Source organism: Carcharodon carcharias, chromosome 7, assembly GCF_017639515.1.
Source record: "Carcharodon carcharias isolate sCarCar2 chromosome 7, sCarCar2.pri, whole genome shotgun sequence".
Classification (NCBI taxonomy): Eukaryota; Metazoa; Chordata; class Chondrichthyes; order Lamniformes; family Lamnidae; genus Carcharodon; species Carcharodon carcharias.
In genome coordinates this window covers 62,404,699-62,428,120 of record NC_054473.1, presented here as the reverse complement: position 1 = coordinate 62,428,120, position 23,422 = coordinate 62,404,699, and the positions used below count along the sequence as shown (strand labels likewise).

Genomic DNA, 23,422 nt, shown 5'->3' with positions numbered 1-23,422 from the left:
ACTCATGCTATTTCATTTATTTAAATATAATTTCACCTATCATTTCTCAATTATTTGAAAGGGCTTCTGGGAAGAAAACAGTCAAATCTGATTGACCAACTTTAAGAAAACTTGTCAGTACTATCGCAATAAGAAGGACAAGATCTCTTATACTGAGCTTGGATAGGATTTTTCAGAGTATGGTGTGTGCTGGTAATGCATTTAGTAACATGCAAATATGTGACAAATTTGGATCCTCATTTTAATGGTGGAGAAAGTAAATGCAAACCCCTTTTGATGTAACAGAATGGCAGTGCTACAATTAGAAATGTCCACTAATGTTTCACAGGCCAAGAGAATTGATAACACCCCTTTGAAGGCAATGTAGCCTTGTGCAATGACACCACTTTTATTGAAAGCCAGCCAAAAGGATTCCTTACTAAATAGTAGGCTTACTGGGCAGAATGGTTCTTTTTGTAAAAGCCAATATGAATACCATATTTCAAGTTCTGTAATATCATCCCAAAAATACATTAATTGAGATTGATATCACCAAAGCACACATCACCATGGAATATTTGTGTTGTAAGCGTTGTTGGGTGTCTCATAGAAAGGTCAGGAGGTTTTTATGGTTAAACATCAAATGTTTATTAACAACTCATTACTATATACATCTCCAAGGTATAGCCCTACATGGTTGCTGTCTCCATGCTTGCTCCTTCCAGACTCTTCTACATATTGTCTAATATCATGTGACTCTCCACATCACTATGTGGGCAGCACTGTTTCCCCAGTCCCACGTTAAACCTTGCTTTGCTGAACACCCTCTTCTACAGTGTGCACATCACATTGCAACACTGAATGAACTCTTGCCCTGAGTATGAGACTCACACATTGTGAACTGCTGTCTTAGTGCCATAACATTTCCTTGAACATTGATTTGTGACTTGACCTGGGTAATTCTACAGCAGATAGGGTACTGCAGTATTTTGCAGAACTATCTTAATGTTACCTGAGTTGTGCATGGATTGAGAAAATGTGAGACCTCCCATATCCATACTTATCTATTCCCCCAACTATGGGAACTCAAGGAACATCAGTTGATCAAGTGGACTTATTGTCCACATCAAAACCTTCAATCAATATACTTCCGTAGCTGCCTGCAACCAACTTGAAAAGGAGCAGAACAAACAGCAAAAATAATCCTATAAGTCCAAATTAATAATGAGGGATTGGTTTAGCCTTGTCCTTACCATCATTTAAAAAAAAATCATTGTTGCCTACAGGGGGAAGAACTGGGTTACCAGCAGGAACCGACACAAAGTTGACAATCTGTTGGAAATGCATGCCTGAAAATGGAGGCCTGACTCTCATTTCAAATTGGGTCTCATTTCCATAATGCCATTATGTTGATTAGCATTTTAGGGAGTCTAATGCCTGTTGTATTTGGGCACCTTGGACACTCGGATGTTTCCTGCTTTCAGATTGGCCTTCAGCATACTTGTGGGACGATTGTGTTTGGGAGACTGGGTATGCAAATTGATTCCCTCCAATGTCCATTTTTACAGCTAAAAAGCAGTTATAATGGGATCAATTTCTTCCCCATAGTCTACTGCTTCTATTGTGAAATTGATTTTCAAGGAAAAGATTCAGTTACCTGAAAGTTTTGTGCACTCCTGGCTATGTCAAAATTTCACAACTATCATATCAAAAGCTATAAATATTTTCACCCTTTTATTGACAGTTATTTCATAATCAAAGTTTTGTATTCACTATCGCCAGCATATGTCACTACAATGAAATAAAAAGTATTCTTCAACTTGTGCAAAGTAATGACCACAAAATGAATATATATTGACCCATGTGCAGATGAAGTTGTATTATTGACATTCTTTCACTCAGAAGAAAGAGTAGACAGCTCACTTATATCTATAGCACTCTACATTAACTCATCCACTGCATTTGAAAAGGCCAATGATCTCATCGATTGTGCCTTTTTATTTTCATATTGAATAGACTGAATTTTATTTTAAATTCCACCACCCGGCTACAACTTGATTAATAGCTGGAGCTCGAAAAGGTTTATTGTGTTGCACATAACAGTGGGAGTTCCTAAAATTTTGGCATTTTCTTGCAATTAAAGTCCAATTATCAGAGTGAAATAGTGAACTTTCTTGCTTTTTGTAGTGAAGGATGATTTTAGTTGATTGTAATTATCTGTTAAAACAATTTGCAATTAACTGCTTTATAGTGAGATTTGTCAATGTTGCACTGTAAGAGCAAAAAAGATGACGTGTTTTGTATGATGCTGTGTGTGCCTGCATGCCATTAAAATGTAAAGGTGCTTGGAAGACCAAGGGTTAATGTGTTAATGTGGGACTGGAGAATAGCACCACCCACTGTATGATGTATAGAGTCACATAGTAAAAGACTGAGAGAACAGCCCAGGAAGAACACTCTTGTAGCAGCCACCTTCATGGCAGCAGCATCATGCATGACAGTAACCCGGGATCTATAAATAGTTAAAGATGAACAATAATTGGTTCATGTTTAAACATACAAGTCTCAAGATCTCATAAGTGAAACATCTCTGCGTGCCATAATTCAACATGGTGATAGTACAAAATGGTGAGCAGCGGTAATGATATGAAATGTGGCATTTTAAATGATGAACTCAGAACAGGACCTCAAAATATGAGAAACTAAAAGCAGCTGAAGCCTGACCAGGCAGACATGTACCTAAGAGAAAAAACTGAAAGAAACAATTGAAGAAGCTTCGCTTATAGTGGATGACCACTGCAAGACCCCAAGAGATGCAAAGTAAAAAAAAGAAAAAAAGCCTGGTCAGATCACAGATGTGTGAGAACAACAAAAATTGCAAGACCCTGAGTGACGCAGGGTCAAAGGACCTGGATGGTTCACAAATGGTGAGCAAAAATACGAAAAAGAATCTTTACTTACGTTATAAAATGTGGCAGCCCCAAAGGCTCAGCAGATGGCAGCAGGGGTGGCCATGCATTGAAGTTTTTAAAAAATACTGCAAAAAGAAAGGACTGTGGAGTAAATAGAGAAACCCGTAGAGCATAGTGAAAAAGGGAAAGAAGCCTGTAGAGTTTGAGAAAGGGAGTCCTTTTCAGCCGGGTCCCTGGCCTCTTGTACAAAGGGACAAATTGCTGCTTTTTTAGAAGTTCCTGCAGAGCTGACAGTTCGTAGCTCGGGGTGGGGTGGGGTGGGGATACCTATCAAACTCTCCATGTGGGACATTAAAAAAAAGGACCTACAGAGGTAAAAGGCAAAAAAAACAAATAGCCCAGAGAAGAAATTGCTGCAGTTTCAAAAGTTTTTTTTTTTAAAAAGGGCCACAATTGCTGAGGAGCCTGCCAAGATCATAAAAACATGGGAAAATCACAGACAGAGAAACAGCTGCAAATAACCTGGGTGGACAAAAATAGCTACTGCACTGACAGTCTTGAAGGGGAAATGTCATTTAAAGCCATAACTACAAGAAAAAAACAAGCGGCCATGGACAAAAAATTGGAAAAGACCCCAGGAAGCGGGCAATTCCCAATAAAGCACCAAGTGGAGCAAGGGACACAGATGGCAGTGTGGAGTGAACAGATGGCTGTGCATGCATGAAACAAGCTGTTCGACATCTGAACAACCATATTTCAGAGACAACATAAAAGTACGAACAGGAAATAACTACCCTCAATTCCATAGTTGGCAAATCAAAGTGAGAGTTGGGAAAACTGAACCAGATGTACAGCTAAGCAAAACAGCACGAGAAAAGGTACGGAAAGAAGATGCAAACGTGAAAGTCTCCTTGAAAAATCAATATGTAGCCATAGAAAAACATGAGGAGCTAAAAAGGATGTTCAATATTACTTCAGATAAAGCTGTGTTGGAATTATCAGTAGCAACAAAATGATGCACTGAGGCTATAGAATTTAGGGGTTCAGAGGTCACAGATACCTAAGGCAGTTGACTAGTCGCAAATAATTTTACGATGGCTATTAAGCTTATTAAGAAACAGTTTAGACATGATACATTAACTAATTAGACAGAAAAGCTATATGACCCATAACAGTTGAGAGCAGTTTACTGATTCCAGAGAACAGACGGACAATTGGCAGACTGTGAAATCTCAGTAACTTGTGATTTGAGCATTCTGCTCTCTAGTCAATGTATTAGGGGGCTCTTCCCTTTGTCTTCCTCTTCCTCAGCGTCCACCTGAAGAAGGTGGCAACACCTGATGATCACTGCACCCTCACCAGTACCCCACCAGGGCGCCTCACCAAGATCTCACCAGTACACAACCTGATCCCTGTGCCTGATCACTTGTTAATATTACCATTTTTCTGGGGGCTGACAGCTTACCCAGTGTCAGTCATCTATTTAAACTATTCTGGCCTATGGATACTGGAGGAGTATCCAAACTATCAGGATTGTTACAGCCCTTCTGTTTGAATGCTTTTTAGTTTACATCATGTTGAGCGTCACATCCTGGTTGTTTCCAAACGCTTGCTGAGATAAGGGTGTGCACAAGACCCCCATCCTAACAGCTTAGGAATGTCAACATTGCAGCCTGAACTAGACTGTTTAGAGGTCAAATTGTTTAGAAATCCTCTTTCCAGAGAGAGAGAAAATCAATGCTATTTACCAAATCATATAAATGTTCTATATTATGCAGAAAATACCTGTTTATTCAAGACCCCAATTTCTTGCAAAGCCCAGAGTGAGTTGGCAAGAGGTCAACAAGAAAATGAACAGTTGAAAGGTCAATTGATTCTTTCAAGATCGAATGCAAAGGGAATGCATGACCATTCAGCAACATGAAGAAATGAAAACTGTGTCTTAAACAGCAGAATGGAAGCACAGCAAAAGAGAAGATCTATTGAATTACAGGAAAACTCAAGATGAAGCAAATTAACTTCTCAAAGAAAAGCAAAGCCTTTTGAAGGATCTTCACATGCTACAAGAATTCCTCAGGTCAAAGTTTATTCTTCTGGAACATTACAAGGAAAATAAAAATGGTTCTAATGTCACTCTGAACAACCAGAGGAGATTCAGCAATGTTCTATATTCCAGGAGGAAGCCAAAAGCTACAGGAACAGACTAAAGAAGCAGTTGAATGAAAATAAGGAGGTATTGAAAGGAAAAACCATAGAACTTTTCAAGCTGCAGAGAAAGAAAAGACAGAAATACAACCAGAAAATGTAAATCCAACACTAAAGTGCAAGGAACAATGAGAAGAAAAAACACTGGACGATTCAGATGTGCTGAGTACCTCTGAGCTGAATGAAAAGAATCATATGCTTGCAAAAGGATTTTAAAATAAAACAACAAACAAAAGTTTGATTGAGATTGTGAAACAAGTGGAAGTGAAGGCTCCATTTGCAAAACGTTCATGTCCAAGAACATGGCGCACCCCACAGAAAAAGAAAATTTGAGTCCACTCAAGGAGTGAATGGAGTGCACATTCCCTTCAGAAGGATTAGGACAAACCCACAGTGTCCAAGAAAAGCAGACGAGTTGTTAATAAAGAGAATCCCAACTCGAAGGAGCGCAAAAAGCAAATCAAATGGTAATAACCAAGAACCAGAAACACCGAGTACTATTACTATTCCTCCAAATGTGACAGGTCAAGCTGAGGAAGAACTGTCAAACCTCCAGACCATCTGAATTTACAAAGTCAGAGATTTGTGATTAGGGTTAAGGTATAATAAAGCTTGTATTGTTATACTCTGTTGGAAGGGGGGAATGTTTACTTTGGAGAAGAAAGTGGGATGTTGTATGATGCTGTGTGTGTTTGCATGTCATTGTGATGTAAAGGTGCTCGGCAGAACAAGGCTTAATTTTGGGCTGGGGTATGATGTGTAGAGTGACATGGTAATAGACTGAGAGAACAGCCAAGAAAGAACACTTTAGAAGAGGCTACCTGCATGACACAACACCAAGATTGACATTAACTGGGATCTGTATATAATTCAAGGCTAACAATAAATGGTTCATGTTTAAACTTACAGTCTTAAGACATAATTGAGCGACCACAGCTGGAATGAACCCATAACAAAATATGGTGATCAGCGGCAATGATACAACAAATGTGCAGTGCTTTCAAAGTAATATAAACTTTTATATTAGAAAGGAAAATGTCATGTCCACAGATGTAGGATAGAAAATGAGGTATCCTGGTAGAGGCTGAAATTTGTGGCTTGATATTCTATTAGTAGCTAATCATCAATTAGGGATTGTTCAGCAAGTTGATTTAGTTATGTAAAAGCAAGATACTGTGGGTGCTGGAGATCTGAAATAAAAACAAAATGTGTTGGAAAACCTCAGGTCTGGCAGCATCTGTGGAAAGAGAAACAGAGCTAACTGTTCAAGTCCAATGTGACTAATCTTCTAAATTGAATGGAAGTGGGGACCCATACCTGTTGGAATATTAGCTCTGTTTTATCCCTTCATGCATGCTACCAGATGGCTGAGTTTTCCCAACAGACTGTTTTGATTCAGTTATGAATTGAGCTGCATATACCAAAAAGTCATAGGTTCAATTTTAAGTGTGTGCTAAATTCACAGTCCTGGCTGGGAAGAGGATTGCAGTAATTGGCCTAAGAACCTCTATTTTAGGCAGGTAAAAACTAACCAGTGTTCCTGCTATGCATGGCTGTCCATTGGTAACAGTTAGAAGTGTATGTGTGTGTGTGTGTGTGTGTGGCTGTTAGGCGAGGACAATTTTTGTTCTAGATAGTGAACTCCATAATTGAATAACTGAGAAATGTTTTTAAGGCTCATTTGGATTTTGGGCAAGATTACGTAAGACAGCTGGTGCGAACTGAATTGTACCCAGCAAAGATTTAAAACTGCAAGGAGATCTCCAGAGGGAAAAATCTTTCGTGCATTAAGAAGAAGCACAGTAACATTATAATTTGTTTAAAATTGAGACATTAGTGGAATATAATAGGCAGGATAAGAGGATCTTTTGATATGGATGTGATGAGGTACCTTTTGGGTTGGAGAGCTGTCACTCTGTATTGTACAGTTACATAGACTTCTTATTTAACTACACTGGCCTGAATTTTCAACTCAGTGGTTGGGCACGATTGGCAGGCCTGGGATTGGCCAGGAAATGGAACGCCCGACTGTGATTTCATGCTGGCTGCCCAATTAACCAGCCAGCCAGAGTGAAAAGCACACTGAAAAGTTTAACGCTACCGGGTGGGGGCGGGAAGAGGGTGAGTGGTGATGTCAATGTGGGTGCAGACCACCGCTGACGGAAAGCTCCCTGAAGGCAGAGAGCTGCCTCAGGGAGCTGAAGACCTGAAACAGCAAAAATAAAGGTTTCAAAAGCTGAAAAAAAGTGTCTACGCATCATACTCAGTCACCTGAAAATTTAGCGAATGCAAATGCTGTCCACAGAAATTTATTTATATTTTAATTCATCACGGAAATCTCATCCAGCCCGTGGATGAGGTTTGCTGAAAATGCAAAGGTCGCCTGGTCGATTCACCCATCCACCAACCGTAAGGTTGGACGGGCCACATGAAATGACAGACAATTGCGCAATTACTGGGCTTAATTGACCTCTTAATGCCATCCCACGCAAGCGCAGGATGGCATCAGGATGTTCATCCGATGAAATCTCATGTGATTTCACACCCGATTGTGTCAGGCACACGCCTGCCTGATCAGTGTAAAATTCAGCCCTGTGTCTAAAGAAAAAATGATCTTGGGAAGATTCTATTAAGTACAAAAATTGTTTGCTTAACATTATACTTGTTCAAACTTTTATAGTTTTTATACTCTTGTCAATAACTCAAACAAAAATCAGGCTAAACTTCTATAAAGCTCCTTGTGACATCATAAATCACTTTTCAGAATGTGCAATGGGCACTGAATAACAATAGTTTGTATTCATATAGTAGTTTAACATAGTATAATGTCCCAGGAGCATTATAAGGCACTGAGCCACATGATGTGCTATGGGAGCAAATGGCCAAAAACTTGATGAAAGAAATAGATTTTAAGAAGTGTCTTAAAGCTTAAGATGGACTTCCAGAGCCATTCCAAAACGATTCACAGCAGATGTTATAATGTTGGAAATGCAGCAGCCAATTTGTGCATAGTAAGTTCCCACAAACAGCATTATGAAAATGAAGAGATTCCATTGATCATGGCATATAAATTCACCGAGCGTCGAATATGAACCTTTTTTTTTTGCACCAAAATGCATGTTTAGGCCTTTAGTCAGCATGGAAGTCGAACCCCCATATTCAGCCAATAAATGTATGTTTAGGGCTACCGTCACATTATGAGTTGGCCTTAATTTTTCAGCTCAGAAATATATGTTCACTTTGTAATTGGGCATCTGGGATCAAGCAGGCAATATGGGCTGTGTTTCCAAGATGATGCTCAGGAGTTTAAGACACGCTCTCACAGACCAGACCACGTACTGCAATCTGGGAAGATAAATGGATCCTCCTACTAAAAGAATGAAATACAAAGCTGGTTTCAAGCTAAACATTTGCTAACTTGTCAGATAACTGTGCTGCAGCGAGGGAATTTGGTGTGAGTGAAAAACTGATGCAAGAATAGAAGAAAAAGGAATCCACCCTGAAGAAGATGCCCAACACCAAATGTGCCATGAGAACAGGAACCAGCCACTGGCCTGATCTTGGATGCATTCTGATACATGCTTTTTATAAGAATCATCAGAATGGTTACATCATAACCAGAAATGCAATGTATATAAGCACTTGAGTAGGATAATCTGTTTTTTAATGATAAGGGATGAATGTTGGCCAGGATACTGGGGATAACACTGCCTCCTCTTCGAAATAGTACCATGTCATCTTTTAGGTTTACCTTAGAGACCAGAAGGGTCCTTGATTTAACATCCTACCTGAAAGATAAATCTCCCTCAGTACTGCACTGCAGCATCTTGGCCTAAATTTTTGTGCTCAAGTCTCTGAAGTGGGACTTAAACACACATTAGCGATGAGTAACCTACTGACTGTGCCACAGCTGACACAAAATGAAATAAAATGGTTCAAAAAGAGTTGAGGGAAAGGAAAGCACGGTTGAAGGGAAGATTTTTAGTTGGGTTTTTAAAAGGAGGTGGTGAAAAAGGGAGCTGCAGCGACTCGGGCAGTAGTCCTATGAACAGAGACTGCATATGACAAGTATATATGCCTGAAAGATCCTCATTAAGGTAAGGTGTGGTGAGGAGATGCAGTGTTTTAAAGTTGAAATTAATATTTATGAAGTCAGTTCTTTAGAGGATTGGAAGCCAATAGAGTTTGGTGAGGACAGACTGTAAATGACTGACTGGTGAGAAAAGAGGAAATTATGGAGTAAGTGACTGATATCATTGATTATATCAATTCATATTTTCCAAAGACTTTTGTGCCACTGCTGCTTTTTAAGCCAATTCGATTTGCAGATGTGGCGGTGAATGCTGTGTTTGAGGTGAAAGAAGTAGATGTTGGTGGAAAGGCCAAGCTGAGTGCTGACAACCAATTTAAGGTTGTCAGTTGGGCTCATGCTGTGGTACATTTGTGTGTACTGTAAGCTACATATATTAATACATGGCTCTGTTCTTTGCAGATAGAACTTTGTGCCTGTTTCAGATAAACAAAAGAAGTGACAGCTATTCACTGACTCATTCCTCAGAGCAATGCCTTGACCAATCAGGGTCAAGCTGCCTGGTTTAAATTTCAAACAATGTTTGGCAGTTAACTGTCAGTCACCATCCATGGTGCATTCTCCATGGCAATATTGTAATATTGTAATATTGACTGATATGCATTCACGAGCTTTGAGGTCCTACAGAATTTGCCTTCTTTCAAGGTGCAAATAACAATGATCACTAAGCTAAAGATACAGCAAAGAAAGATATCAGCAAAATATCTGAAGGTCATGCAATGTGGTTGTAGTGTTCGGGGTAAAAATAAACGGTCATAAAATGCCAGAGAGTAGGCAGAAAAAGTTCCACCAACTGATGTACATTTATCAACACTTTGAGTTCAAATCAGAGAGAGCTTCTGAGAACTTAATGTTTCTGTATAAGCTTGCGATTTATTGAAAGTGAATTTTTAATAGATTTCAAAGCTCCAAGGATTTGTGCAATCATTTAATAAAAAAATAAAACCAGACAGGTGAAATGCAAATTTTGAGCATTCGAACTTCTAGACTTTTTTTCAATACTCATAAAAATTGTAGTTTAATGAAAGTTACAGTTTAAAGCATCTAATTTTAACAAGTATTTACCCATAGATAATACTGTTTAACTTTATTGTAAAACTCTAGATTTTGGTTTTGTTTCAGAACCATGCACAATAATTTTTCTTCATATGGTTTTATTTTTGAAATAAAGGTAACCTTTATTTGTTCTTTTCCACAAAACAAAATCCCTTTATTGCCTGCTTGTTTCCTGTTGGCCATCATCCTTGCTGCAGCATATTCATTTCTGTTTTGCTGTAATATTTAGTGGCAATTTACCACTGGAGGATTGGACCACATGTGATCCAACTTGTGGTATTCTTGTTAAAATCACCAATATGGGAAGATTTGAATGGATGTATTTTTGGCACAATGATGCCTCTTGTGTTTTCTACATCAAGCAGGTGTACTCAGAAATATGATTATTAAAGCATATGTAAAACTGACAGCTGTCCATAAACAAGCAACCACTAAAGCTTCAGTTCTTCTGGCCCGCCCATCTGAGATTGGTTGGTGTTGATTGTGAAACATTGGTGGCAATACCGGTATTACACCGTCAGCAACAAATTACACACTGTCAGCCTGGAAAGAGCTCCACCAGGCCAATAAGCGCGTAATGTTTTTGAGTGCAGAACTAGGAATACTTTTCTCTCACAACATTAAGATGTCTGTACAGTAAATGGTAAAAGTGCCAAAGAAGGTCAGAGGGCAATTTGGGAACTTTTTAAGCTTGAGTAGAAATCAGCAGGTTTATGGTGCACACAGCTTCATTCTGCAGCTGGAAATGTTTTTACTCATGAAAACCTCAGCATCTCTTCAAGCATATTTCAATTGGTTCAGCTTTAAAGTAACTTTGCAACCCTACTACAAGAAGAATTGGGATCGAGAGGTTCAAGATGTCATTCAGAATAATGTCATTAATTTTTGTTATACTCTTTTAGCAAATGCTTACTTTTGCAGTAACTCTGCATTAGTTTTTGTAACCAAATTACATGTGGTACCTCACAAGGCACAGAGGTTAATGAATCATAGAAGTTAATGTGTTGAAAGAGGCCATTTGGTCCACCAGGCCTGTGTTTGTCCTAGCTCTTCACCTGAAACCCTAACTCTTTTTTTCCATGTTCCAACTTGGGCTGATAGTTGACTTCAAATAAACTATTGACATTTCTCCTCATTTTCCTGGTCAATCACTTAAATTAAAATTGACTTTCACAAATGGAGAAAAGAACTGGTGTTTATATGGTGCATTTCACATCTTCAAGATGTCTCAAAATGGCCTCATTCTGCGCAATAAACTCTTGCAAACAATAATGACATAAATTACCACTTAAACTGATTTGATTGAGGGATAAATAATATACATGATTTTGTGGAACACCGTTCTCTTCAAAAGGTGTCTATGGGCAGGATTTTACCCCTGTCGGGGGGCAAGTTGGAGTGCGGGTGCACAGAGCCACGCCTCCGATCAGCACCTCCAGTTGGGGGCGTGCTGCCATTTTACATGGGCCGGCCAATTAAGGCCCGCCCAACATGACGTCCACACGGAAGTAGTATGCGCTCCTTGTGCGGGCAGGGTCGGGGGGAATCCCTAAACCCGAGAGTGCGCTCTTTCACGCATGCGCGCGAAAAAGCACGCTTATCTCCCTGAGGCTAAGTGCTGCCTCAGGGAGATCAGCTCTAACGTACAAATTATTAAAAATAGAAAAAAAATTCCCTGACATATCTCCTCTTGTGATACTGTCACATGAGTTGGGATATGTCCATAACTTTTTTAAATACTTTAATTAATTTTTTAAAAACCTACATGAAACCTCATCCCGACCCTGGATGAGATTTCATGCTTTTTCTAATGCCCGCCTGGGCTCCTGGCCTGCTCGTCCAACCTTAATTACCATTAACCATTAAGTACTTTAATGACTCTGTCAGTGGCTTCAATTGGCCATTGACAGGTCGGTGGGCGCAGAGCTGATTTTGCTGAGCCCCTGAAAATTTGAATGGGTGGCGGTGACGTCGGGAGTTCCGCCTGATGTCATCCCGCATCATTTTACGTGTTGGCGAGCGGGCCACATTCACGGATGGGAAAATCCTGCCTTATGGGTTCTTTTAATCTACCTGAACAGCCAGAATGCACAATTGTTTCATATTTCATGAGAAAAACAGCATCTCTGGTCATATATCATCATAATGAGGAATTGTTGTATCATCCTAAAGTATGTGCTCAGCTCTGCAGTGAGGATTGAACTCAAAACTTTCTGACTCTATCCAAGCATGCTGCTTCTGATTCATCTGACACTTTTTTTAATAATAAAAAAGACACTAGATAATTCAGTTAAATTCTGCGACTATTGGAAGACAACAGCAATTAATCTTTTTAAGGCCCCTCTCAAGCAAGACAGTCCAGCCTGTAGTAAAGATTACAAGGTGGTATACGACACACTGACAAAGAAGTATCTATTCATCAGTCGTTATTCATTCTAATTCTATTGGTGTACAAGGCAAGGGTAATCCAAAGCTGTGTGGGACAGGGAACATTTGTTTTCTATAAAGTATTTCTTTAAAATGTGTTAATTTACACTTTGGTATGTAAAGTTGTTGCCATTATTATACTTAAAGATGTTCAGAGCAGTTGATGGAACATTTCATAAGACAACTGTAAAATAAAGAAATTATGGAATCAAAAACCTTGCTCCACTATGTGAATCTACTGATCAAAATAATAAGAGATCTCAGAATCCATTTTTGAGTGGATGAAGTTTCACATAAGGAAACTATTCAAGAAATTGTGTTTGTATATTAATGCAAGTTAAAATAATTGGCAATTTTTTTGTAAAACATTTAAGTTTGCTAGATTGTTGTGAGGGCAGAACTTAAAAAGATAACCCTGCACTGATTTTAAAAATATATATCAATTTATCAGTGTGCCACCAGGTGGCCATTGCAAGCTAGTGCAGGACCCACACAAGTGCACTGTGGGACTTGAAGGGGAATTATCTGGAGAGGGCAGGAAGTATATATTTTTGCCAGAAAATGCTGACAACTTAGTCAGTACTTGGGAAATGCTGGCTTTCAGCATCAAAAGCTGAGAAGAAAGGGATGAGCCAACTGAAACTGATAGATTATTGTTAGGCAAAGGTATTCAGGGTTATGTAACCAATTAAGGCAGGTGAATGAAAATGAGATACAGCCATAATCTCGTTGAATGGCATGACAGGCTAGAGGGATTAAACGATCTACTCCTTTTGCTATGTTCCTATATTCAGAGCAACTTTCAGAATTTCCACACCTGCTTTACAAAATTCCCTAACTTTCTGGCAAATTTAATGTTTCACTTCACCAGTTCATATCTAGGAATCAAGCAGTTCATGAACAGTAATGCCTCATATATAGAAAAAAAAGGATTTAAGCATATGGAATGCAACAAGATTATAAAATAGTGATCCTTTATCCCACTGGCATCAAACCTATGTACATTCATGAAAAATCTTAACTCAGAAACAAACTATTTATAGTGAACAACTGTGACCTGATGCTCCAGACACATAAGAAAACCATCAAAACCTCAACTTCTGGCCTTGAATCAGCCAGGTCGCAGAGGAATGGGAGCAGGTTTGCCTTGCATTCTGCAGAAATGATTAGCCTGTTGCTAATTTCCCTTGACGCATGAGCCAGATTACCTTGCCATTGCGTTCTCACTATCTTGCTCTCCCCTTCCTCTCACTCTCCCGCTCACTCTCTCTGGAGAGTGACAGCGGAGAGGTGTTTGAGAAGATAGTTTGCAATAGAGGGGAAAAAAAACAAGGGTTGCCTTTGCATTACAGGATGATCCTGGAATATTGAGCAGTTTTATAGTTGAGAGCAGGATCTGGTACTGCTCTAGGTGTCAGTTATGGCTCCATTAACTCTTGTTTCTGAGTAAGAAGGTTGTGGATTTAAGTCCCATCCTTGGACCTCAGAGCAAAATTTAAGTTCACATCCCAATGCAGCACTGAGGGGTACTGCATTGTTGGAATGTCATTCTTTGGATGAGTATTAAATAATGACCCTGTCTGCCCTCTTGGGTGGAATTAAAGGTTTCACTGCATTATTTTGAAGAAGAGGAGGGAGCTATCCCCAATGTTTATCCCTCAATTAATATTGTATAAACAGATTATCAGGTCATTGTCACAATACTGTTTGCAAGAACTTGCTGTGTGCAAATTGGCTGCCACATTTCCTACATTACAACAGTGACTATGTTTTCATAAATACTTCATTAGCTGCACCTCAGGCTGTGAATGGCTAAATCAGTTGTCCACCATAACCATTCAAGTGTGTGTCCCTTGCACTTAAGTGAGTGGAGATAAGGGCTGTACTGGGGAAATGACTAGGTTGAGAGAGAACGGTGGTATTAGTGGGGACTATGGCATCAAAGGTGGAGGTGTGTATGGTTGAGCAGATCAGCAGCTGCAGAAATATTGTGAAGAATGGAGAGTAAAAGGCTACAAAGTTGGGATTTTGAAAGTGCAGTTCTAAGTTAATTGAAGAATAGTATTTTTTTCTAGGACAGATACAGGACATAGTTTTTGGGGTATGGAAGGGGATGTGGGTGGAGTGATGGAAGGAAATGATCAGAGATGGCCTTATTTGTGATTGGAAGAAATGAGGCCATGTGGGATGATAACATCAAAGCGAGGGCATGAATATGAGTTAGGGATTTTACATGGCAGGCGGGTTGTCATCATTGACTGTCCCTTGATTTAGGAATGATGTCTACTCAGGATTGTGCGTTTCTACCATGGGTCTTCATCTGACTGAACAAGCTGATTCTTGACCCACAGATCTTTGGGCAAACTGAATACGATGTCCCACAAGGTAGTGGGATCTGGAGTGTAGAATTTGATTCCTGTTATTTCCTTCTCTGCCTTCACTCTGCCTCATCATTAAGACATTGTGACTCACAGTGCAATGCAATTTGCTGGACAAGTTGTCACCATTTTGAACAATTGGTAGCAGGCTTCTTCCAGTCGTTAATGTCAAGGCTGCTGTATTTCAAAGAGAACTTTAGGGAGCCTTTGAAGTGTTTTCTTTGTCTTCCCCTGGAATGTTGGCCATTTGGGAGTCCAAGTGTTAGATTTCTTAATCAAATGTGGCCTTTTGAAAGAGGTGGCTGCCACGGTAAGGGAAATGTTCAACATATTCCAGAATGTCTCCTTCAACATATATGGGAATGGAATACTTGGTTGACCAGGCGTGGGTTGATAGATGAGTTTTGTTTCAGCAAGAATTCCAGGATAGGTCAAGTTTCTTGCATGCAGAATTGAAGAGATAGTGGTTAGCAAATCTGGTGCAAAACCCATAAGGGAGGATAAGAGGGCAGTAAACTTAATGGAAAGAGAGCATGATGAATTGAAATGCAATTTAAAATCACTGAGGATAAGAAGTTGCTTCATGCAGAGGAGAGAATTGAAGGTTTTTTGATGAAAATATTTTCATGGTACTTGGGTGGGCAATAGAGATACAAGTTTTAAATGAGATGTTCAAACGAAGAGAAGGTGCCCGAGGAGTAAGAGAACAGGATGAGGTGTGATTTGGTGAAGATAGCCACCTACTACTGTGAAGGTCATGGTAGGGCAAGTGGTGGAAGGTGGGGAGGTTACCTATAGGGGGAAGGTGTCATCATCTCTCAGCTATGTTTCCATCAATACCATGACATTGATGCAATCATCCACAATTATTTCATGGATGACGAGGGTCTTATTCATAAGCAAATAGCCAATCTAGAGAGAACTGTGGAAAGGGGCAGTAAATTTAAACCTAAATTAATCTTGCTGATAACTGATGTAAGAAAAGAAACTGACAATATTCCCCAAATTATGTAACCTCCTTTCTTCCTTCTATCACGGACAGAATTCATGTGCATTCTTACGATTGTGACCAAGGTGTTTTTTATATGCGCTAATGACAGGAGAAAGGCAAACTGAACAACTTTATCCTGTCATCATCTTTCAGTAAGCAGAGGTGTTTTTTATTTATTTTTTAAGTAGGTTGCGGTGTGTTTTCCTAAACCCTTAATGTGTGTGGTCCAATTTGGTCCACACACACAAACACAGAAATGAGTTTTTACAACTATGGATAACAACAGTAAAATGACCATTGAAGTAAATATTAGTTCACGTGATTGCAAGAGTCCAGAAAGTCAGAGCTTCTTTGTGGGGAGTTCAGTTCAGAGGAGTTCCTGATCAGAGACAGCAGCATGGAAATCCTTGAAACAAATGATGATGTAGCACGATGGCATTTCTGTATTTACCCTGCTTGGCTAACAGACTTTTAAAGTCGAGCAGGCTTCGAGGAGTTGAGATATCGTGACCAGCTGCTTTGTCAACTGGGAGTCATGCTGGAGGTCTTTTTGGTAATTCTGCAGACTGCCTGTTTCTCAGTTCTGAGCTAAATATAGAGATTTTAAAATGGTCACAATCATGTGATCCCCTTTCTCCACAAGGGTTTCAAAGGGGATGTTTATCTGGTATCTGGGTCTGGCCTTTGTTTTATGGCTTATGTCTCAAACGTTAGCTTCTGAAAGAGCCACCGTCCATGTTGAGGACCTTATTTCGGGGAGTCATTGACTGAGGAGACCTTGTGACTCTGCGAGACGGGTAAGCTTATCAAGATGCAAATAATGTCCATTGTCTCCTCAATGGTCCCTTCTGAAATGGACCTGGACAGTGCGAGCTGGGTCTGTTAACAACTCTGCAGGAATAATGAGTTTCAATCTCTGCAAGTCCCCTGCCTTTGTGATTATAATGCCCTAATAATGGGGCTGTGAGATTCCACAAGGATTGGAGGGGAATTCTTTGGTTCTTGTAAATCCTGTTGGAAGCTTTCAGGACAAATAGCTAACCCTGTGAGTCATGTGATGACATGCTAGCTGCTATCGTTTGGTTCAGCAAAAGTCCATTTTAAAAATAGCAAACAAAAGTTTGGACACAGTTTTGACCTCTTTATCTTATTGACATGACACATGTTAGTTGTATGTATTTTCTTACCCTCAGTGTTTTTCTCTCAATATAAATGATTCCAGCAGCAAGGTTTTTTATGAATTTAAAAATAAGGAAGGTTATTTATTATCCACACTTGCCTGGGAGGTTAAAAATAGCAATAACTAATACTGTCACAGAGATTAGATAAATGAAGGAAACAAAAATACAGTTAGAATTTGGGATTATTTCAGTCTCTTTCATAGCAAGCCTGTAGCTTCTGAAATGAGTTGATGCTTTGGCTGGAGTGAAGATCTAAAAATCAGAGGATTATTAGCTATGTTGTGGGGCTTCTAGTAGTTGAATTGCTAGGAGGTTTGTTTTCAGATGGACTTGAAGTTGGAATTGATTGGAGAGAGTCCTTCTCCCATTTGCAAGGTATGGTTAGTTGGCTGCTTAGTTGTCTGGCAGCTGGTTAGAGGACTTTCTGCTGGTCTTTCTGTCTCTGCAGAGCTGATTCTTGCTGTTTTTAAAAATGACAACAAACATAGTTGCCTCACTTGTGACCTGTGACAAATCCAAAGTCTTTTTTTAAAGAAGGTAGTGTGTTAGGCTGATGAACATCTTATGTTGTGGCTTTTCACACTTTGAGAGTTTGAGACCGCTAAGATCTTGTGTTTGGATGAGGGGCCATGACAATACAATGAAAGGTTGTTGGGATCCATTTCACATTTGTAGTACACTCAGTGAGTATCAACGTCCCTGGTGAAATATGGAGATGAGTTGTCAGCAAACCCCATTGTCTGTATGTTTTGGACCACATTTAATCAGGTATTGGTTGCAGACTCTACCATCTCTACAGTCCAAATGCCAAAAGTCACATGGTATGCTGCAGCCATCTTAACAGATTTTGTGTTTGCTTTTAAAATATAGCTTTAAAATTTTTAATATCTTCATGCCTGTACTGACACTCCAAAGAAATGGTTCAACTCTTTTCCATTTGAAGTTGAAAATGACTATTTGTGTGGATATGCTATGATGTTGCCATTAAACAACAAGTGTGCTTTCTGCCTGTTACCATGACAGCTGTGATTCATATATCTGTGATTCCAATTGTAGATTAACAGTAAGCATCTTTGTTTTCAAACACAAACTTTTAATTAATCAAGATTCAAAATAGAATTGCAGAGGAAATGTGTGTGCCCTTTTGAACTGGAATGATTGTAACAAAGGGTATTTAGACTATTTAAATTATTAATCTGCACATTTTTTGGCATTCACTTTCATTAATTAGACTTGTTATTGGTTATCAAGAAAAAACAAGCCCTCATAACACTACCTGGTGATCTGTTGTACTTTTGAGGCATTTTCTGATTAATAGAATTGTTCAGTGCCTGCTTACTGCCACAGAGAGCCCTCTAGTGATTGAACAAAGGGAAGAAAAGATAACATTTTTTTAAAGTGTGTAAACTAACTCATGGCTTCATACACACTTTGTATGGAGGTTCATATCAATGAGCTTCAAACTGCATTCTCAAATAACTTAATAAAATATTATACAAGAAACCTGTGATCTACATTTCTAGTATTTTTTGGTAAAATTTATCTTGTCCTCTCTCATTTTAGTGAGGTGCCCAGGGTACCATACTAATACAGAACCACCTTGCCCTTCCGTAAGCAACTTCTCACCTACAACAGAGCAGCAGGGGTAAGTATTGTCTTTACAAATATAATTATTCTGGGAAGATTGTGATTTTGAAACTTACCAGTAATTGTGCTTTTCATGATGTCTGAATAGGGTTTGTTTACAAAGAGAAAGTGTGACAAACACTTCCACAAATTTTCTGCAACAACATATTTGAGTACTATAGTTGGTATTTTAGTGGCTCATCAAAAGGAGCATTTGTTGCAGCACAGATCAAATATCATTTTATCTTTGTAAATAGCAACACCCCAAATGCACCTGCATTTACACAAGATGGTCCATTCAGAAGATAATAGGATAGATTGCCAACTTGCTGCTTAGGCAAAATTAGCCTGTTTTCCTTTCTGTTAAAAACATCAGACTGGCTGTTGCGTACTGTAGGCTTATATTACTTACACCAGACTTCATGTTGCACTGACCCATTACATGAACTTTCACTTTGTTTTTGTTGCATTTCTTTCCTCTTGCCCTTTAAATTTGACACCCAACAGGCAAGAGGCAACAGGACCTGGACATGCTTTGTGCGTAATGCCTTGCCTACACGACAATCCATCTGGCTGAATTTTGTGTGCTGGAATGGTTACACACATTTTTTTTTCCTGATATAGCAGTGTCAGCTGTGGCTGAGTTGGTAGTACATTTGTTTCTGAATTCAAAGGTTTCAAATCCCACTCCAGGGCTAGAACACAAAAATCAAGGGAGCGTTGTGCTGTTGGAGGTGCTGTCTTTTGGATGAGAGGTTAAGCCAAGTTTGCCTGCTCAAGTAGATGTAAAAGATCACAATGCATTATTTCAAAGAAGAGCAGGAGAGTTACCCTTGGCATCCTGGCCAACATTATCCCTCAATCAACACCATACAAAGAAGCAGATGACCTGGTCATTCCGACATGCTGTTTGTGGGAGTTTACTTAGTGCAAATTAGCTGCTCCATTTCCTTCACTACCACGATGACTGCACTTCAAAAAGCACTTCATTGACTGTAAAGTGCTTTGAGACATCCAGTGATCATGCAAAGCACTGTATAAATGCAAATCTTTCTTTCTTTTTAAAGTCTCACTAAGACCCCAGAATATGTGCAACCATATTGTAATGAAACCTTGTATAATTTTATAGAATATATACCAAAATTGCACTTAACTTTGAGACAAGTAAAGGAAGGCATTAGGTAGAAAAACATGCCTATGTCCTGTTGGGTTCTTTCAGAACTTATGGTATTTCTTAATACAACTTAGAACAAGGGAAAAAGTATGTTCCAGAGAACAAGCATGCTGTGCTTTAAACTGTGTTTAGGTAGAAGTATAACTGTTATTTGTTTTTATTGTTGGTTAAGTCAGTAAAAGATTGAAGGGTATGTGGATTTTATTTTTTTGTTTTGGTTAGATACTTTTTTATTATTTCCCTCATTTCTGTGGCTTGAATCCCTGTCCTTCATTTCGTGTTTCTGTTTAATAGTCTGACTGGCACTGAAAAATTCTCATTTGAAATAAACTGTCATCATATCCTTTTGTATCATAGTAAATTCGAGCTGTTTTCTGCGCAGGTTTTCTTACGATAGAGATGAATGAAAAACATTTAACCAAGTAACTATAAATTAATACCATAAAGAGGTACTGCACAATGCTTCATGTTTCTAACTGATTTAATTCAGAATACATGCACCCCCCCCCCAGTTTTCCTTGTCTGTACATTTGAATGATGGGTGCAATCATGCCTGACAATTCCAGACACAGCACAGTTGTTTTTGCGTTTTGCCTGACTGCCAAATTTTAATTGTGCTTAAATCAAGATATAGTGAGGATGTGGTCCACAGAAAGTTTCTTTTGGATTAAAATTATTTGTCAAATTATAGCTGTCTTTTTTCAATAAAAATCTTATGGAGTATTTGTATTTTGCATGAAGATGATTTCCAGAGTTCTTTGGTTGCAATTTCTTAGACCTTAGATACAATTTCTCTGTCACATTTTACAAACTTAATTTTTCTGCTTTTTCTGCTTAAGTTTTCAGTCAGCATTCAATCTTCAACTTGTGTTGTGGGGGTTCATGAACAACAATTCAAAAATAAGACAGATGAAACAGGAAAAGCATTCTGTTACCAGAAAAATATTAAATGAATGCAATGTTATTTCATGAAGCCTCATGCCATAGCTGTCTGGGAAAGCTTAGAACCATAGAAAAGTTACAGCACAGAAGGAGGCCATTCGGCCCATCTTGTCCATGCCAGCCAGAGGACACCCAGGTGCCCTTTCTAATCCCACCTTTTTGCACACAGCCCATAGCCCTGCAGCTTACAGCACTTAAGGTGCAGATCCAGGTACTTTTTAAAAGAGTTTAGAGTTTCTGCCTCTACAACCAACTCAGGCAGCGAATTCCAGACATACACCACCCTCTGCGTAAAAAAGTTCTTCCTCATGTCACCCCTACACCTTCTGCCACTTATCTTGAATCTATGTCCCCTGGTTCTAGAATTCTCCACCAAGCGAAACAATTTTATCCTGTCCACTCTATCTATCCCCCTCATAATTTGGTACACCTCAATCAAGTCACCTCTCAGCCTTCTTTGTTCTAAGGAAAATAACTCCAACCTATCCAAGCTCTCCTCGTAGTTACACTTTTCTAACCCTGGCAACATTCTTGTAAACCTCCTCTGCACTCTCTCCAGAGCTATTACGTCCTTCCTGTAATGTAGTGACCAGAACTGCACACAATACTCCAGTTGTGTCTTCGCCAGTGTTTTATACAATTCCAACATTATGTCCTTACTTTTATATTCTATACCTCTGCCAATGAAGGAGAGCATTCCATATGCCTTCTTTACAACCTTGTCTACTTGAACTGCTGCCTTCAGAGACCTGTGTACTTGTACGCCATGATCTCTCACTTCATCTACCCCTCTTAGTATATTCCCATTTATTGTGTAATCCCTTTAACTGACTGACCTCCCTTAATGTATGACCTCACACTTCTCTATGTTAAAATCCATCTGCCACTTTACAGCCCACTCCACCAACCCTTCTATATTGTTTTGGAGATTGTGGCTATCCTCTACAGTATCCACTACTCGGCCAATCTTCATGTCATCCACAAATTTCCCAATCGTGACCCCCACGTTCACGTCCAAATCGTTAATATATAACACAAACAGCAAGGGCCCCAACACCGAGCCCTGTGGTACACCACTTGAGACAACTTTCCATTTGCAAGGGCATCCATCGACCATTACCCTTTGTTTCCTATTACAAAGCCAATCTTTTATCCAGTTTGCCACATTACCCTGAATCCCATGGGCTTTTACTTTCCTGACCAATCTGCTATGTGGGATCTTGTCAGATGCCTTGCTAAAATCCATGTACACAGCATCCACTGCACTACCTTCATCAACCCTTCTTGTCACTTTCTCAAAGAATTCAATCAAATTTGTGAGGCAAGATCTTCCTTTAATAAATCCATGCGGACCATCCTGACTAGTCCATGCCTTTCCACTTAACAGTTAATCCTATCTCTTAGGATTGATTCTACTAATTTGCTCACCACCATTGTAAGACTAACTGGCCTATAATTGTTTGGCATTTCCTTTGATCCCTTTTTAAACAATGGAGCTACGTTTGCATTTCTCCAGTCCTCCGGTACCTCCCCTTGGGACATACCCTTGCCATCAATGATTCATGTTGTTAATCGCTTTGTGGTTCTTTCATGACTTGACTATTTTATATTTAAGGCCCCTCATTTTAGACTCTTGCGGATATAGACTGTCAAACCCTTTCATAATTTCAAAATCCTCAGGTGAACTCTTTTTTTTAAAGAAAATAACCCCATTCTGTTCAGTCTTTCTCACTCCTGATATTGTAAATCTTTCTCTATATCAGATATGTAATATGGATTGAAACTGTGCTCACTACCCTAAACGTTATGTAACTAAGGCTCAATGCAAGTTTTACATAACTTCTCTACCCTTGAATAATATTTCTCTAGAAATAAACCCCAATGCTCTTTTTGCACTTTTTTGTATTGTTTTGTTAATCTGCCTTACTACTTTTAATGATTTACAAATCTATACGTCTAAATCCCTTTGTCTCTCGCTACCCAAATGTAGACTGTCGCAGAGGCTGAAGTCCTGCCACCAGAGCTGAAAGTGGCAGGTGACCCCGCTTTAGCTGTTAGCAGGTCTTGGGGAGGAATATTCCTGCCGATGGTCAATTGAGTGGTCATCGCCAGTGCTGCAGTTCCTATTAAGGATGTCAGCCAGCCCCCACATGTTGCTGGCCCAATCAGAGGCCAGTGGTCAGGCTACAACTGGAGGATTAGGGTACACCAATGGCTGGGCACCCTTGAAGAGTGATAATTATGGCCTGGGAAGTGTGGGGCCAGCCCGGCCCTGGCAATCAGTTGGGGGGATGGTGAGGGTAGTTGGCACTGTTACCAAGGAGGTGGCCATTGTCACCCGGGGCCCCTCTGTGGACCATGGAGTACCCAAAAAGGAGCCCCCACCCAGACCCTGTTGTGAGGCTTTCAATAGATGGTCTGCACACGAGGCAGCAGGCCTCTTCCCTAGCAAAATGTCCAC

The 23,422-nt window shown here is 39.5% G+C and overlaps 1 long non-coding RNA gene across 1 annotated transcript in view; it reads left to right on the top strand.

The window, feature by feature from the left end:
* The window catches only part of LOC121279939, a 794,500-nt gene extending 775,636 nt beyond the window's left edge, over positions 1–18,864 (top strand). The window contains exon 4 of the long non-coding RNA XR_005943531.1: positions 18,783–18,864. This is a non-coding gene — a long non-coding RNA (uncharacterized LOC121279939). The remainder of the gene's footprint in view (positions 1–18,782) is intronic.
* Positions 18,865–23,422: the final 4,558 nt, after the last annotated feature.